Source organism: Botryllus schlosseri, chromosome 12 (assembly GCF_051294905.1).
Source record: "Botryllus schlosseri isolate E-star chromosome 12, Bs_hap1, whole genome shotgun sequence".
Lineage (NCBI taxonomy): Eukaryota > Metazoa > Chordata > Ascidiacea > Stolidobranchia > Styelidae > Botryllus > Botryllus schlosseri.
In genome coordinates, this window is record NC_137247.1 from 22,593,510 (window position 1) to 22,612,743 (window position 19,234).

General features: G+C 40.5%; 1 long non-coding RNA gene across 2 annotated transcripts in view; it reads left to right on the forward strand.

Moving 5' to 3' along the window:
• Positions 1–19,234, forward strand: part of LOC145452464 (uncharacterized) — a 258,146-nt gene that overhangs the window by 191,572 nt on the left and 47,340 nt on the right. The window lies entirely within an intron of this gene.

Here is a 19,234-nt window from a genome sequence, read left to right on the forward strand (position 1 = left end):
AAACATCAAAACTCTGCCACGAGTTACCCAACGCAGACAGATTCACGGAGTAACAAGATTATCGAACTGTAATATTCCTTAAATGCTCATAAGCACTTAGGAACTGCTCCACACTGGTTGACGTCATATCAGCCTGATTTCAATTACCCTTTAGCCCAGGGGTGGCCAAACTTTTTGCTATTCACGGCCGCATTTCGACTACTCCGAAAATAGATATTAACATATTCATGCTCAAACAAATATTTGGGCTTCAACTTGTGGATTCAAAAGCAATAGACCAGAGCAAGGGCCAAGCATACTCTGAAATTCTTCATGCTTCAGCTCTTTATTATGATAGGAGCTACAGGGAGTCTAAATAGTTCAGGCCTGGGCAAAGTGCGGCCCGCGGGCGAAATGCGGCCCGCGAAAGGTTGCTTGAAATTTAAAATATCAAATCTTCTTTTCAATGTTGCTGCGTGGATTGATGTATAAACTGAACCGGAAATTCGTTTTACTATCAAGCCTGTTCATTAACATACCGTGATTACGGAGCCTATACGTACCTCACACGCCTAATCCAGATTCAAAGTAAAGTCGATGAAGCAAATTATGCCGTTAGAATTAAAGTCGCAAGAAGTCACCAAACCTTCTTTGTTGCCATTGTCACATTACGCATTACACGATCTGTGTTTCAAATTGTTACGTGATGTGTTTCCAAATCCATGATTCGTGAAACAAGTGCCCATGATTTTTTATGACTATATCACCACCCATAAAGGATGTCGGAAAAAGATGGCCGAAAGTTGAAATTCAAAGAGGGTTTAACTGCAACCTTGGCTAAACAGCGAGGCCATTTCGGCAAGATGCACAATTTTCGGAAACCAGCTATCAAGACAATAAGCTATATATAATACGCAGTACTGTAACTCCCGCACCCCAAATTCCCCGATTGGGTGGCGAGCTCGACGGGCGCCCAAAATTATTTCGGTAATGAACATAAATTAGTGGGTGTTTTTTTTTGAAAATTAATGCAACTTCATTCACATTTTTCTCGCGCTCTGCGGGATTTAGAGACCAATGGTTTTTAGAATTGGGCATTTCGGTGTTAGCCATTACCACGCCACGACACACCAAGATAAATGACCTTTAGGCCAACACGGGATTCCGAGAAGGCACTGTAATTGCAACTGCTGATCAAATTAACTAAGCAAAGGGAAAAAAGTTCGACAGCGAGAAAACCTTGGACTAAAAGGACTACCCTTACCGAAAACCACGAAGTCCAATTGTCCATAGGCAATATTTACAGTGAAGAAATACCAATCGGGAATCGGGTGCGTCTTTTTAGTTTGGTACGCTTTGGCGATTTCAATATCTTTACACATAGCAGAAATAACAACATGTAAAGAAGTAATTATGCCAACAGGGCAACACTTCGCGAGGTGGTTCAAGGAGGTGATCGGCAGTAGAAACGGAATTACGTTTTCATCCGTTCGGTCATACCTCATTGTCTGTCGCACCACGAAACTTGCATTAAAAGTGGAACGCGAAATGTAAAAGGTTGAAATGCACTGGATTAAACTAAATGTAATATTTTAGATGGTACACGAACTTCTTTGGTTAGCACAAACAAGGTTGGCGTATTTTGATAAAAGTCGGCGCAAAGACGCTCAAATTAAAGTGTGAACGGCCTCTAATCCCGACGACGCGCAATCAATCGTCCCGATAACTTTTCGCACAAACATAATTATACAACAAATGTTTGCGAATGGAAGAATTCATGGCCTTTGTCTGCTCTGATTCAGGGATAACAGTGACTCTTATATTCATAGACTACATTAATTTGTTGAAGTGCAGGAAGAACGTATCTACGTATTGCAGGAAGCAGTGGAATTGCCGTAAAAATCATGTTTGTCTTTACTGTGTCGTAACACTCATACTAACAGCTGAAATGAAATGTTTTCACAGCACGTGGGAAATAGGACAAATCCGTGGTATATGGATAAAGACTAGAGGTCGACCTATTATCGACCTGGCCGATTATCGAGGCCGATATTCGGAACTTTCGCGATTATCGATATCGGCCGATATTTTATATAAAAATAAATTCGGAAATATCGTAAATTCAATGCTCCGTGTTCTCGATCTCAAGAAATTGACGACGCAAAGGGCGATTCGTAACAGATTTACCCTTGGAGGTCGAGTTTACCTGTGTGAGCAGAGCATGCAGAGAAACCATATGCTGCCTGCATTACAATCTATCTCTACTTGACTGATCTAGAATAATGTATCACGTTTTGCATTTTTAGTTATCTCAAATGTCAATGAATGTGCACAATTGAGCAATAATTATTTTAACCTCAGTTTTCTCGTTTGTTGTACAGCTTTCTGTGGCATGTACAAGTGCCATCTTGCCTAATATATAACATTTTCGGCAACATGGTTCTCTGTTCCTTCCATAATAATATCGGCCTATGATATTGGTGATCGGCCTTGTGAGTGTGTCGACAATCGGTATCAGTATCAGTCTGCAAAATCAATGTTAGTCGACCTCTAGACATCCTTGATTTTCGTATGGTAGGCTCTGTTGGCTTCCCTGCGTGCAATTGCCTCGATTTCCTATCGATTCCGCGTTTGATGACGTGTCCGAAGGAGCCGTTATGAAGAATGATCATTGACATTTTCGAGAGCACAGTCGAATATCGAGTGAGGCGGATAACAAACGTAGGCGTAAATGTAGTTCAAGTAAATATACCTTCATCCCAATAAGATTTGTATTAGTTAAATGCTTGGTTATCACCAAATGAAACATGTTGATATGAAACTTATATTATGCTGTACGTCACGCCCTCATTCAATCTCGGAAAAGCAGTACTATTATATCACATAGAAAACCAATTATTTCAGACGACATCAATGAAACAATGATAAGTTTCTGATAAAACCTAACGACTTCATACCAGTGTTGGGATGACTCGAGTCAACTTTTTCGTATGACTTGACTTGACTCGAGTCACTTTGCAAAAATGACTTGACTTGACTTGACTCGGCGCTTCAAAAATGCGAATTGACTCGTGACTCGGAGCAAAATTTACGAGTCAATTTCGAGTCATCGAGTAAACGGTATCGATTAAATCACTGAATTTTGTGAATGTTAGTACTATGCGCGATACGCCTGCTGTGTCACTTGCGAGAGTAACCAGTCATTCACTGATTGTACGTTTCACTGATCCTCTGTTGCTACACCACAAATAAATTGACCAGAAACGTAATGATCACAGCTTACGTTGTTAGTAGGAGTAGCAATAGATTAACCTCATAACAACGTATCTCTGTTTCTTAGACGGCCCAGTGCTTGAATTCCACGGTGATCGCCTTAACCGACCCTCTTCTATGATTTAAATCCAGCGAATATAGTATGTGCGTTTATCTTCTCACGGATGGGTATAGTGTATTGTACCATATCAATTTGTTAAACTTCTCGATGCTTCGAGCGGATTGTCTGCTAATAACAGACTGTTGCATGTTGCTATACATAGTAACTCATGTATTTTATTTGCAGTTCTACGTGTGCGTGAGCGATACAGCGACTTCTTGCAGGCATATTTAACCTTATATTAGTTATTTGATTCAAGATAAATGGCCAATTATTCTGTCTTTCCCATAGCTAGCAACATGTAATGACTTTGAATCGTCACTGATACTTCGAAAATTCAATTTGACTTGAATTATGACTTGACTCGTGACTCGACTTGACTTGACTTGACTTGACTCGAGTCACCTCCAAAAAACGAATGACTTGACTTGACTCGAGTCACCTTCGAAAATCGATTGACTTGACTTGACTCGAGTCAAAATGTGCAATGACTAGAGATGACTCGTGACTCGAAGGTAGTGACTTGATCCCAACACTGCTTCATACCAGAGTTGGATCAATTACATTATTTCAGTTCAATTACAATTAAAATTACAATTACTTTCATGAATGTTTAAATTACATTACAATTACAATTACTCCATGCTAAAAATATCAAATTACAATTACAATTACAATTACTCCTTGCATGCTTCAATTACATTACAATTACAATTACAATTGCTGCTGTTGAACATGTAATTTAATAATCATAAATTCAACCGTGCTCCTTCACAACCGTAGCGTCGTATTTAACAACAATTCAAGTCTAGTTCAGATTGTGTAGTAATAAATGCGTTTATGTGCGTACATAGTATGCTATGTGAGATGTCATTGTGGCGAAATATAAGCGTGTTTTGAATGCTCGGTAATTATGGCTCACGTAATTGGAAATGTAAAATGCTATTTACCTAATTTCCTATGGGTTAGGATTAAGGATAGGGTGCAGTGTGTCGTTGAAAAAGTATTATAATATATGCACGTGTTGGATTTGCGTCTATAGTATATAATTAAAGAAATAATATTATTTTTATCGAGGGGCGTAGGAATTAGGATGAGGAGTGAAAACAAAACCGTGCTTTGTCAGATAAGACGGTATATAATATCCAGTGGTCTGGTTAGTTAGCCAGACGAAATAACGATGCAGCATCGTGATCTGAAATCGTATTGAAGATTGCCAACCCACTGATGGATGCGCAAGATGTAAGTCACGGATGAATGCACCGACAAACATACTGCAGAGCCGGCTAAAAGCAGCAAACTTTGTAGTCCTAGAGCTGGCGATCCATGCGTCCAAATTTGATGCATCTGGTCTTTATCGTAAGCTATTGATGTACTAATTCCGAAATTACAAAATAAAATCTCGTCAGGGCAATGTAACTGCTCCAAAATAGCCGTTTAAGGCCGACTGTTCTGAAAAGTGAGAGCGCCGCAGCAGCATGACCACAACAATTACAAATTACGCCCAGCGATTGTTCAGAACAATGCCGATTCCCAGACTTTCACGACTATTTTGAGATGGTACCATTGCCTGGAAATATACTTTTATTGCTGAATCAGTGCGACACTAGCTTTCGATTAGGACCATACATATCAAATTTCGACGCTTGGATCGCCAGCTATGGGAATATCAATTCTGCTGCTTTTAGCCGGCTCAGCAGTTCGCTTCTCGGCGTATTCAATCGTGAGTCACGTGTTGCGAATCCATCCGTTGGTTAGTAATCGAAAAATTGTATACAATGGCAGCCGAGGCCAGCATAGCGGTAAAAATAAAAAAAAACTTCGCCCGCAAGGGCGCAGTCAAGGGCTTCCGCGAATGGATCTACCAAATTCCTTGTCGACATTTAAAGAGAATGCATTATAAGTCAATTGTTTTATGTTGTGCTTGTCAGGTCTTAATAGCAATTTAATGTAATTGAAATTGTAATTGAGCAAAATTTTTGTCAAATTACAATTACAAATACAGTTACACAAAATAAAAATGCTTTAATTACAATTACATTACAATTACATTGAAAAATGTAATTAATTACATTCAATTACAATTACAAATTACAATTGATCCTACTCTGCTTCATACTAATACAGCATGTAACATCAAATGGAGGTGGTAAAGCGCCGCTGATGATGCGATTAATTGGACTCTGGCTAAAATAATCTGTCAGTGTGAGTATTATGAATTCGGGTTACAGTCAGGGCTTAGAGTTGCGGGGATAAGAATCCAGAATTACGACTCCTAACTTTTTCTTAAACGGAATTGAAATTACGACAATCACACAGAACTACAAATCTGCCTCCAACATACAATAAAAGCTACACTTTGGTGTTATGTGGCGATTGTTTGACTGTATAGTCAGTAGTGCCCCGCACTGTGCGTATGATTCCACCAAACGGATCATCGCATAAAGTTTTCAGATCGTTGAACAGGTGACTGTTTTCCACTTTCAGATCCCTTGAAGCGAGGAAATAAAGAAATGGGTTCACACATTCACAGACGCGTAGGATCCCATGAGGTACCAAGTACACTATGACCGTCAAATCCTGGGGAATCTTGAACTTGTGGACCACACGGAATATTTTTGCCGCGTAATCAGTGGAAAACCCAATTACGAAAGTAATTACTATCGCGGCCAGCTGAATTAGGACTTGTTTCTATTTCTTTCGTGAATCAGCAGAGGGCGTAATGGTGCTAGGTGCGAATCGACGGTGCAGAAGAAACACCAAAAGCACGAGACAAAGTGTTATAACGAGGACGGCGGGAAGAAGCAGATTCAATGTTTTATTCATTGCCACGAAAAGCACGAGCAAACTCCCCACCCCCTTCAATGCGCCACAGTAATATTGTGTTTCACTGATCTGCCGATAGTTGACGACCATAAGGCCGAGGATTACGTTAATAAAGAACGACATTATATATAACGTGACTGTGAACGCACAACATTTTTTCGCGGTCATTTCTTTGTAGGATCCAGTGGCACTTATAACGCTTCGAAATCTGATGTAGCTCAAGAGAAAAACAAGATGGGCAGTGATGGATGTGGTGGCGAGATCAATCGGTACAGTAAGCACACAAAATATGTACGGCAGTCGATAGTCATAATTGTTCAAAGTAATATAGATATAGAACGGGCTGTTGATGGCAGAAATGAGATCTGAAATACTTAGTCCCGTTATGGTGACCGTGAAGAATGTCAGATTCATCCGCAACAGGAGCGTAATCATCCATCCGTTAGCAGCGAATCCCACCACAGACAGAAGGCCGAAAGTCGACCAAATCCCAACATGCTGTATGGCAGTGAGATTGAGTGGGTCAGTGTATTCCGAAAGATTCCAGACTGATTCCTCCGAAAGCTCGGTTGTCGCATGAGTGATGTTGTGCTCCATTTGGTAGTGGAAAGATCTAAATGTTACTACCAAGGCTGAAGGGCACAGCTCGAACAATCTGGTATAATCTGTTGATAAACAAAATTATGATATTCGAGAAAAAGTTATGTTACTCGAGAAAAAGTAATTAATAAGAGTATTAACTTATAGAATGTTTTACGTGTTACTCGTAATTATGCGTTGCGTATTTCGCGTCTTTCATAACATTTTGTTCTACCACTACAACTAACTGCATTTTCTAAACTGCTAATGTTTGGATAACTCCGTAGATAAAATTTTGAAGAATATTTACGTGAATTATTTGATATTTCTGCAAACAATCCCACCCTGCTTTCGTCGTCAATGAGCTTAGAACGGGTTATGAGAACGCATTTCTTATAGTAGGGCTTTTCTACCGCAGGGGGGTACTTGGGTGTATCAGATCTGCATTAATATATACAAATGACTAGCTATTTGCGTGAACGTGAGGTTCACGTTCGCGTTCTGTGTGTGAACCTCAGAAATTTAGAGGTTCGCGTTCACAAACGAACCTTGGTAGGTTCTGCACTGTTAACCTTTTTCATATATTACAATTTTCACTTATATCATCTTTGGTTGAAACTTATTGCATTTCAACTGCGGGCCACTATATGCATGGTGCTGGCAGCATAAAATCGATTAACACTAAACGAGCATGCACCTTGACAATCTCCTAAATTTATTGCTTTGTCACATAAGTTTGCTGGAATATTCAGTGACTCTCTGCTGTGAGCTTGACCGGCAATAACAAAACATCAAAGGCGAAATACACTAGGCTACATGTCGCCGTGGGTAGTCAGCGAATGAAGCCTACTCAACCAATCAATCAAATTTATATCGTTGTCTGATACAAAAAATCTAGCAGGCGTACGGGATCAATCTTTGTTTCATATCTTTACTGTAACATAAAAACCAAATCCGTGAGATTGGGGTGCTGGCTACCGCTGTATAACTTGTTAATGGGGTAAAATCGTTAGCAAGTATAGACAGCCGTTCAACACTATGCTCAATATCAACGTAGCAATACTCAATGCAGGAATTTCTCCAATCTCAACGTAAACTTGCTACCGCGCATCAACAATAAGTCGCCGGATACAGTGTCTGGTCTAGCCTTGACCGTTAAGGCGTAAGGCTATATTCCAGTGATCGGGAACCTATGGCTCGCGAGTCATATATGGCTCTTTTGGGTACAAGAAATGGCTCTTTGTCAACTGCTTATTTTTGTACTGAATTGATCAAAATTGCAGCAACTTTTTGGTAAATTATTATCACATTTCTCGTGGCAGTATAAATATGTTATTGAGAGGTAAAGACAATGCCGTCTTAGGACTCTAGGGGCTCGGAGCTCCTCTTTTCAAAATCCTCAAATTTAAGTTATTGTCGCGCAGTCGACCAATATCACTTGCGAATTCCATGTACCCGACTCGACATCTTGGATTGCACGATACGATGATTGATCAAAGAGAATATAGCAGACATGGCGAAGCCCATATGACAGCGCAGCTTTCAAATACACATTGTATCCCTGATCTACGGCGCGAAATGAACTGCCGTGGATGTTACATTCACAATTACAAAATCGAATTACAAACAAAATCATAGCTTTCCAGTATCCACGTTCTTTATTGTTAAGTAACTCTGTAGTACCGGAGATAAAATGTAGTAATGTAACGCAACGTAATATGCTACCGCCGAATACTTTGAGAATTGAGAAGCCGATCAGTATTTAGATTTTCGGAATCGTCACAGTTGCATTCGAATAATATCAATTATAATAATTTCTAAGCTATTTACGATAAATTACGTTATCAATGGTGAAGCTTGGCCCGTATATGCCTTACCTCTCGATTGGGGCTTTATTCTCGAACAATAAATATGCAAAATGTGTGATTTGGGGGAAAATGTACATTATCTTGTCATTCATGAACATCGATAGAAATACCAATAGTAATTGAACGTTTAACAATTTTCGTGCACTCATCCTGACGACAGGTGAGGTCCTGCCTCACTTGCCTCCCCTGACCCGTCGTCACGGACGTATCACAGCTTATAGAGTGGGTAGGCATATATACTGCTGTATCGACCATGTTTGGCTCCATGTATGCATGTGATCAGGGCTTTGGAGCAGCCGTAAATTTGCATTGCTCCAGCTCCGGCTCCGGAGCTTCCTTCTATCATGCATTAGCTCCGGCTCCAGCTCCGGAGCCGCATTATTACCAGACATGGGGTAATCGCGATTAGTAATCGTAATCGATTACGACGATTACAGCATTTTCAAGTAATCGTAATCGCAATCGATTACATTCGAAAAAATTCCGAAGTAATCGTAATCGTAATCGACTACTTCCCATATCTAATCGATTTCTTTGTGAAAGAGCGATTACTTTTTATTTGTACAAGGACTATGACATAAACTCAACATTCGCGAACAAGGAAAAGACATTATACCAGGTTAATGATAGTACAAACGTCTGATTTAGAAACACCACTGCTCATTATTACGTCAGAAGAATTGGCTTCGCTCATGATTGCGTAAGAAGTATCCACACATTATATGTAAATAGATATTCGACGAACATTGTAGTGTGATTGTAAGAACACCTGCCGTGCGATATATCAGGTTATCGCAAAACTCCAGACGCCACTACCTCGCAGCAGGATAATAATCACCATTCTGCCTATAGTTGCAAATGGTAACTTATATATTGATGTTTGGTTAAAGGTTATGCTTATAGTTAAACGCAATTTCTCTGTTGGAAGCAGGCCTATGCAGTACGTACCAAGGATGGTGTGAACGTTCGCGTTCTGTATTTGTTGAACCTCAGAAATTCAGAGGTTCACGTTCACAAACGAACCTTTGTAGGTTCTGAGCTGTAAACCTTTTTTCACATATTACAGTTTTCACTTCATCATAACAGCTTTGGTTGAAATTTATTGCATTTTAACTGCAGGCCACTCAATACATGGCGCTGAAAGCGTAAAAAAAAATCAACACTAAACGAGCATACACCTTGAGAATCTCAAAAATTTTGCACGAAATAACCAGCATTCCATTTGTGAATATTTAGTGACTCTCTGCTGTGAGCTTCACCAGCATTGACACAACATCAATAGCGAGATGCACTACATGTAGCCAGAGAATTATGCTTATTCGACCAATCAAAGGAATTGATATCGTTGTCTAATGTGAAAAATCTAGCAGGTGTAGGCTACGTGGTCAATCTTGACTTCATATGTTTATTGTATCATAAAAACAAAATCCGTGGGATTGGGGTGTTGGCTACTGCTGTATAATTTGTTAATGGGGTAATAGCGGTAGCAAGTATGTAATCCCGTTTTACACTCTGCTCAATATTAACGTCACAATACTCAGACGCCGAATACATTGTCGGGTGGGCCTGGACCGTTAAAGCGTAAGCTTATATTCCCTTGCAAGTCCTCGTCGAAATTGCTGGCAAAGCGACGGAAGATATTGATTTTATGGGATCATTATACCATTTGATTGCCCCAGTTGAAACATTTGCCGACGTTTAAAACGTTTAAACAAAATTGTACTTTAACATAGTGGCATTATGTTGCCGGAGTCATCGCTATAGGTATCGTGTACGACGTACACTGTACATTAATATAGGCTATAACTTCACTAAAATGTAGGGTTGGAATTGGAAATACGACGTCACGTGACGTCATTAGGTTCACGTTCGTGTTCACACAGAACCCTTCAAAAAGGTTCACGTTCATACGAACCTGAACCTTTCAGAGGTTCGCACCATCCCTAGTACGTACGTACACCGAGCAAAGATTTGAAATTTTGTACTCTCCAAATAAAACATCACAATTTCCACAACGAAGCATGAAAAATCAACAGCTGCTGATGTATATCATAACCGAACCGTTATTTGCCGTTTCTCGTAACGGCAGCGTGCAGTATCTGTATTAAGTAGAAGGCAGAATTTTAAGGTCACTTTATCTTATTCTCATATGACTCTATGCCTTAAACGGGCGCCATCGTTATTTCGCAATTCTTCACCTGCTGCCATAGCCATCCGCTTATATGCCATGATAGCGTCTTGGGCCCCAATAAGGTGGTCAATTTTCAAGTTGAAGACTGAATTATTGTCAATAATATTAGTAATTGCATTATATTACTATTCATCTTTAAGCCTCTCTAAGCCCCCGATAGTCAGATTTACCAATGGCGCTGAGGCCACGTAATTCATAATTATTTCATCTGGTATGTTGTTGTAATTACTTATTGTATGTTGTTAATTCGTGACCTCCGGTCTGCGATATATAACATCAAAAGATATTGCAGTCACCCAAACGTAGATGACGAAAAGAAGAACTTTCATGAGACGCACGCACAAATAATTGCCCTGTATTTATTCCTCTGTGGGTGGCCCGGGTGGCATTTGTATTGCTGGCTCAGATTAAAAGGATAGGATTATTAGTCACGCACACCCAGCGTGGCTATTGACAATGGACACATGCTCAAAGTTTTGGCCAAGGTGTTTCTTAAGTAATACACTTCTTGGAGTCGCATGTTGGTCGAAACTGCATTTGTCTTTTGGTATGTCGTGGCTCGGTAATGACCGGCACCGAAATGCTTATTCCTGTAAATTATGCATACTTTTTTCATGAGGGTGAGAGGAATGCATTTCAAAATCAAGCTATCAAGAGACATTTAAATCGCGAAGCCCGAAAAAAATGTTCAAGTAAATCAGATCTCACGAAAATAACTCTATAATTTATGTTGGTTTTACCATATACTTTTAATTCCCTTTCGAGCGCTCTCACCACCCTATTGGGGAGTTTGGGGTGCGGCAGTTACGGACCTGGCAATAATGCAAATCGTTTGATGCGATAAATCGTCCCTTATTAAGTTGGGCAATGGGTACATTATGACATAACAAACAAATAGCGCATCATTTATTGAGGAAGTTGCTGCTTTCTCATTTGGCCTTTTCGGCGCAATCCTTACATTGTCTCCAATATATCTTGTACGATTAGTTCTCAGAAGCAAAATAGATGTAATCGTGAGTAATCGTGATTACTTTTCCAATGTAATCGTAATCGTAATCGACTACTTTCTGATTCTGCTGTAATCGTAATCGTAATCGTAATCGCGTGATTCAGAAGTAATCGTAATCGAAATCGATTACATTCATGAAGTAATCACCCCATGTCTGATTATTACCACTGCTCCGGTTCCGGCTCTGAAAACTTCGAAGGTGTATGTATGTCTATATCAGGGGTAGGCAACTCGCGGCCTGCTGTCCATATGTGGCCCGCGAGAAGGTTTTGAGTAGCCCGCGAACTAATTTCCTATTATATTATCGAAATTCTGTTATATTATCGAAATTGAATTGCTCAGATTGTGAACTTGCAAGGCCAACCCAAAATATGATTAGTCTGGCCGCGACACTTGGGATGTTGATGACTAAACTATCAGTTTCGACGCATTGGCAGAACCAGGGTCCAGTCACATTTTTAGTAAGTCGTCGTACATTACAATAAACTAAAATAGTAGTAAAATTTTTCTTCACGCTTATCGTGCCTAATTGTCACACAATTTCTGTCTTGGTAGTCTACCCCCACATGAAAATGAAAAATCGCCTGATTTGGCCGATTGAGTCCACCTATATTCGTAATTTCGAGAGAAAGTATTTTCGCGTTGGCGCTCGCAGAAAGATCGTCGGCGATGAAATGTAGGCACAAAATGGTTGTTGTATATTAGTGGAAATCTTCGACATCGATATGTCCAGGTGCCGAATAGTCATGTCCTTGCAAACTGAGCTCAGCGGGCGGTATACAGTCGACCCGCAATATACCCAAGTAATAATAATATTACCATTGAAAATGTTACGCGCCTGGCGCGGCTAGTGGGCAGCGCACTCGTTTGCCCTTTCGCCGAAAAGGTTGGCCACCCCTGGTCTGTATAGATTACTAATTTACCCGTAGGTTAGTTATCTATAGTAATCTAGAGCAGTGCTCTTCAACCTTTTTCGACATGGTACACCCTTTTAACGTTTGCTCAAAACTCGTACACCCCTGTTCATTAGGGGTCCTCAAAAATGACTTTTTTTTCTCAAATCGTACTGGCTACTTGATAAAATTGTTAGGTTACCTAAGCCTACACACCAAATTTGGTTCAATTCCAACCAGTAGCCGCCTTGCTACGGGAGAAGAAAGTTTCTATTTATTATTTAAATAAATAACGAAAAATTTGAAATTTTTCTGTTCGCCCCATGAAAGTATTGGGTTGTCTATAAAAACGATGTTCTTCAAATTTGGTTCAATTCCGACCAGTAGAAGCGGAGTTATTGCCGTCAAAAAATTGGATTTGAATAAAATAGTATTTGGTCACAGAGTCTATTCGCAGCCAGTTAGGCCCCCCGCCACGCAAATTGGAATTTATTTCGTGTCAGAGCAAAACAGCATGACATTACGAACGATAATCAACCTAAATGTAACAGTATTGGGGAGAGAGTAGGTAAAGCTACTGCTGCAGAAGCGGTAATTCAGATCAGCGATGATAGCAGGCGCATCAGCCTACTGCGTATCAGGCCTGCCCCACATACAGTCGATAGTAGCACATGGGCTGCAAGAGATGTCAGTAACCTCAGATCGTATGCCGCTATACACAGTCTACTGTCGCTAATTTACATCACTAATAACAAAATACTAAATTGCAAATGTATGGCGAAATATTGGACATACAATCGGCATTTTAAAACTAAAGGGTTTCGATTTCAACATGGAAGCTGTTTCGACCCTGGCTGGCTACGTCACTTCATTTATGTGCATTGCGGTATTTATTAACGTCGGGTAGGAAGTACAGGTTCAAAAAGTCTGAGCTGTCGCGGCGGTTTCCTCAAAAATCACTAAAAGACAAAGGACTAGCTGAACACATGTTTGTTAACTGCATACCAAAGTCACTCAAGTGACTTTGCTGCATACTATCCAACACCAAACGGAAACAATGGTCTATTGCCGACGGCTAAATGAATAGAAGAAATATCTGCTTATGACATCACAATCAAGCGATGTACAGTATTACACTTAAGATAACATCGTACCATATTGCTCATTAACCTGTGCGTCAACCTGTACTGACCCATAAACATGCCTTTGTGATAGCTAGCCATCGGCTCATTGTAATTCGGATCTGGTACACCCCTGTACACCCCATCCGAGTGGTACACCCTTTGCGAATTCTGGTACACCCTAGGGTGTACGACAACCCCGGTTGAAGAGCACTGATCTAGAGTATGTCAGCCGTCAGTAACATCGGATGCAGCAACGAAGACATAAGTGCCGCCGTACCGGCTTGTGAGGACATAATGAATACTTGTCAATTGTCGATAACATCATAGATCAGTGGTTCCCAACCTTTTTCGACTCATCGCCCCCCTTTTTAGGCTCCACACCGATCATCGCCCCCCAAATATTGGGGACCGAAAATTGGGCATAAAAACTGTAATCGTCGGCGAATTGACTAAAATAACGTCAATTTCTCGGCTTGGACTCGAAATTACACTTTTACAGCAAAATTTTGGTGAGTTGACGAAAAATGAAAGGTCATTTCTCCGACTTGACTCCAACTGGACCGTAACAGCACTTCGCCAGCCCCCCTCCCAAATCGGTAGTCTTGGACCCCCATAGGGTGATAAACCAAACTTCAGATGGGCTTGGCCACTCAGACCCCCTATCCTGATACCTCTTTTACTGCTACATATCAGCAGAAATTGTTGGACTCTTTGGTTAGTCGGCCTAATTGGCGTGAAGCGCGGAAAATTTCTATTATTAATGATTGAATCGGTCCATATAATCATATATAATGCCGTAAATTTGTATCCTCTGTCTGCTGAGTGAGTTGTCTTGGAAAATGTAGCGTCCGTAAATAATACTTAAACATATTAGGGCAGACCCGTGGACATAATGATTTCGTTACGTGATGGCATTTCGTGCCTGTCTGCTACGTCAAAAGATATTCAAATCGCACATACTTAACTTGAAGACGCAAATTGGTATTTCTGCACTGGCAAATAATTTTTCTCTGTGGATGGCATTTGTCTTGTGGGGTTCTGATTGCCAGGACAGGAACATTTGGCGCCAGCCATTTAGGCGCCTATGGACAATTCAACATATATGTATATATATCGAAGTCGGTCAGCAGAAAGCGCACTTCTCAGAGTCGCATGTTACATGGCCTGAAACTTCTTGTCTTGCTGCGTCATGCCTGGTGTAAATGACCACAGTAGTCGACAAACACCATGAATACCCCAAAAACAAACAAACAAAGTGAAATATTCAATGGTAAATACAGTAATTTTGGACTTTTTTAGGGGTACAAGAGCCAATCTCTAATCACTAATGTGATATTCGTAATCAGCAACCTCGAAAACCCCAGAAACGGCTCTTAGATGTTCTGCCCAATTTTATTTTCGTTCTGTTGACCAGTGTAATAATTGAATGTAATTGCCGCACCGACTCCGATTCGATTTCTCAATTCTCAAAGTATTCGGCGGTAACACAAGGTTGTGCCACACGCCTACATTTGAACAGAAACAATACAAAGCTACGTTGTCAATCAAGAACGTGGATCACTATGGCGTTGTTGGTAATTTGAATTGTAATTGTGAATGTCACTTCCACAGAGTTTATTTCTCGCCGTAGATCAGAAAGACAATGTATATTGAAAACTGCATTGTCATACATGCGTCGCCTTTTCTGCTATTCTCATTGAGCAATCAACGCATCGTGCAGTCCGAGATTTCGTGGCGCAGGCGAGACAGCAACGTATATTCGAGGATTTTGAAACGGGGTCCGAGCCCATAACCCTGAATACGCTACTGTATTCAGCTCTCAGAGACATGTTTATACTGCCACAAGAATAATTATACTGGTCGTGCTGCCGATTTAATAACAAGTTGCTGCAATATTGATAAATTATGCACAAAATTAGAATTTTCGCAAAGAGCCATACTTTATGCCCAAAAGACCATATATGGCTCGCGAGCCATAGGTTCCCTGACCACTGATATAGGCCATCAGTTCACTGAAATGTAGGGTTGGAATTAGCAATATGACGTCACGTGACGTCATGAAGTTCACGTTCGCTTTCACACAGAATCTTTCAGAAAGGTTCGCGTTTACACGAACCTGAACCTTTCATAGGCTCACACCATCTCTACTAGCTATCATGATATACAAACAAGTTTATGCTTCAGAATATATTGACCGGGTGTGTAGTATTGTAGAATGTTCATATCAGATGTAGGCTACGTAGCTTGTAAGTAACACTCCTTTTGTGATGTCATGAGCAAATGCTTTTCCCCATATTTAAACGTTAGTAATGGACTTATCAGCTCCTTTTGCAGCAGAACAGGATGGGGTTGACATATGTTCAGCTTAACATATATGTCTACTTGTCTAGTCTATAATGATTCTCGAGGTAACCGCCACGAGAGCTCAGAAATATGAAATCAGTATTTCTTGCGAGATGCTTATAAATACCGCAGGGTAATGGCAGGGCGGTAGCCATGGTGTCTGGGGCGTCGAGTCTGAGAACCACTGTGCCACATAATGGTCCGGTAATCTCGAGCCCTGATTATTATTAAGCATTACAAATACGTTTCGCCCTTGTTCATTAGGGGTCTTCAAAAATGACTTTTTTCTCAAATTGTACTGGCTACTTGATAAAATTGTTAGATTACCTAATTTAAGCCTACACACCAGATTTGGTTCAACTCCAGCCAGTAGCCACATTGCTACAGAAGAACAAAGTTTCTATTTATTATATAAAAATGAATTAACAAAAATTTCAAAATTTTCTGTTCACCCCACGAAAGTGTTAGGTTTTCTATAGAAACGATGCTCACCAAATTTGGCTCAATTCCAACCAGTGGAAGCGGAGTTATAGCCGTCGAAATATGTGGATTTGAATAAAATAGTATTTACTAGGGACGGTGTGAACGCGAGGTTCACGTTCGCGTTCTGTGTGTGAACCTCAGATATTTTGAGGTTCGCGTTCACAAACGAACCTTGGTAGGTTCTGCACTGTGAACCTTTTTCATATATTACAATTTTCACTTCATTATAGCATCTTTGGTTGACAATTAATGCATTTCAACTGCGGGTCCGGTATATGCATGACGCTGGCAGCATAAAAATCAACACTAAACGAGCATGCACCTTGACAATCTCAAACATTTTACTTGCTTTGTTACAATTGTTTGCTCGAAATATCCAGCTTTCCGTTTGCGAATATTTAGTGACTCATCTCTGCTGTAAGCCTGACACACAGTCCCACAACATCAAGAGCGAAACACTACATGTAGGTAGTCAGCGAATGACTCTTGTCCAACCAATTAATGAAATTAATATCGTTGTCTGATGTAAAAAAATCAATCTCGATTTCATATGTTCATATGTATCATAAAAACCAACTCCGCGTGGATTGGGGTGTTGGCTACTGCTGTATAACTTGTTAAAGGGGAAGCATCGGTAGCAAGTAGGGAAACCCGTTTTACACTCTGCTCAATATCAACTTAGCAATACTCGGGACGCCGAATAGATTGTCCGGCCTGACCTTGACCGTTAAGGCGTAAGCTTATATTCCCTTGCAAGTTCTCGTCGAAATTGTGGCAAAGCGACGCAAGATATTGATTTTCTGGGGTGATAATATCAATTGATTGTCCCAGTTGATAGATCTGTAGACGTTTAAAACATCAATAGGTATTTCAGCATTGTGGCATTATGTGGCCCGAATCGTCTCTAGGTATTGCAAGGCTATCACTTCGCTGAAATGTAGGGTTGGAATTAGCAATATGACGTCACGAGGTTCACGTTCGCGTTCACACAGAACCTTTCAAAATGGTCCGCGTTCACACGAACCCGAACCTTTCAGAGGTTCACACCATCCCTAGTATTTACGGTCGGCACACCTATAATAAATAATTAAAGAATTGGTAACCGTAAATACTATTTTATTGATAATCCAAATTTTTCAACGGCAATAACTCCGCTTCCACTGGCTGGAATTGATCCAAATTTGGTGTGTAGGCTTAAATTAGGTTACCTAACAATTTTATCAAGTAGCCAGTACAATTCGAGAAAAACCGTCATTTTTGAAGACCCGCATTGTTCATCCTTATTTCAGCAGCCCATAGAGGTGGCCAACTTGCAGACGTTGCATGCAGCCGTTAATTTTACTCACGATTGGCGCGAATCAGGGTGCCTGGATTTTTCGTTTTAAATATAATAGTATAATGAAAGTCCCACCGGAGAAATGCGAATCGCAGAGGAGAATAATGCACCTGTTAAAGAAATACCAAATCGAAATCGTATTCGTCTGACGAATGAAGGTTTTTCTCGTCCGTTTGGCGCGATAATTGCAATATATATTTCGACTATGCCTACAATACTGATGGGAGGTCAAAAAATAACAACATGCCACAAAATGACTATTATAAACCGGACGATGCATCATCATTAATTTGAAGATCAACATTTTCGAAGACACCCCTCCAACAGCTCTATCGGTTAATCTAATCACGTCGGCTGAGAATGGCTAAAAATGTGACTGTAATATATGAAACAACCAATATTTTCGACGAAATTAATTTTCCAGATCGAGAAATATTTCGTACTCCTCGCCCACTCGCGATTTTGGCGACGAGATAGTAAGCTTGCGGGGTGTTCTGATGCTACAATTTTACACTTTTTTACGAAAGGTATATCTCAAGACATCAGAGATGGCACAGAGCACCACACGGGCTCTCCGCGGCGCGAAGTTCCGAGTAGCCAATTTGACAAGAGTATATACGACGTCCGAATGGATCATGACGACTCTCCGCCGGAATACGACCCTATGCTGTACATATGGAACTGACGCACGGCTGTGAATAGCAAGGACGTTGAACATGCCTGGATTAGGCTTACTATACGGAATCAGGCAGTTTCGAGGTCAGGGGTGTACGAGATTCGAATAAATGTGTCAAGGGTGTACCACGACGAACAAGGTTGAAGAGCACTTTCTTATAGTACAGGGGGGGGGGGGGTTGGTAACATATTTCCATGATAAGTTAACAATTTCCAACTTGATTCTCATCTTATTCGTAGATTTGGCTGTAACCTATTTGTAGATATTGATAACGACCTACAGGTCATTATTTTCGTGGTAGCTGAGAAAAGTACATGGGAGCTAAAACAAAGTTGCGTATTCAGCGGTTTGTAAGGGTTCGAACGCCCGCTTTAAAAATTCCTAATGATGATTGCTTATTCATCAGTCCAATATACCTGAATCTTCTATAATAGGGCAAATACGGCACATTCGAGCTATTTAGGGGTCTACATAGGACAAATCCACGCCATCAAGTTCGAACGACAGTTTGGAAACTTGCAAAACGAATTTACTGTAACCACGGAAAACAACAT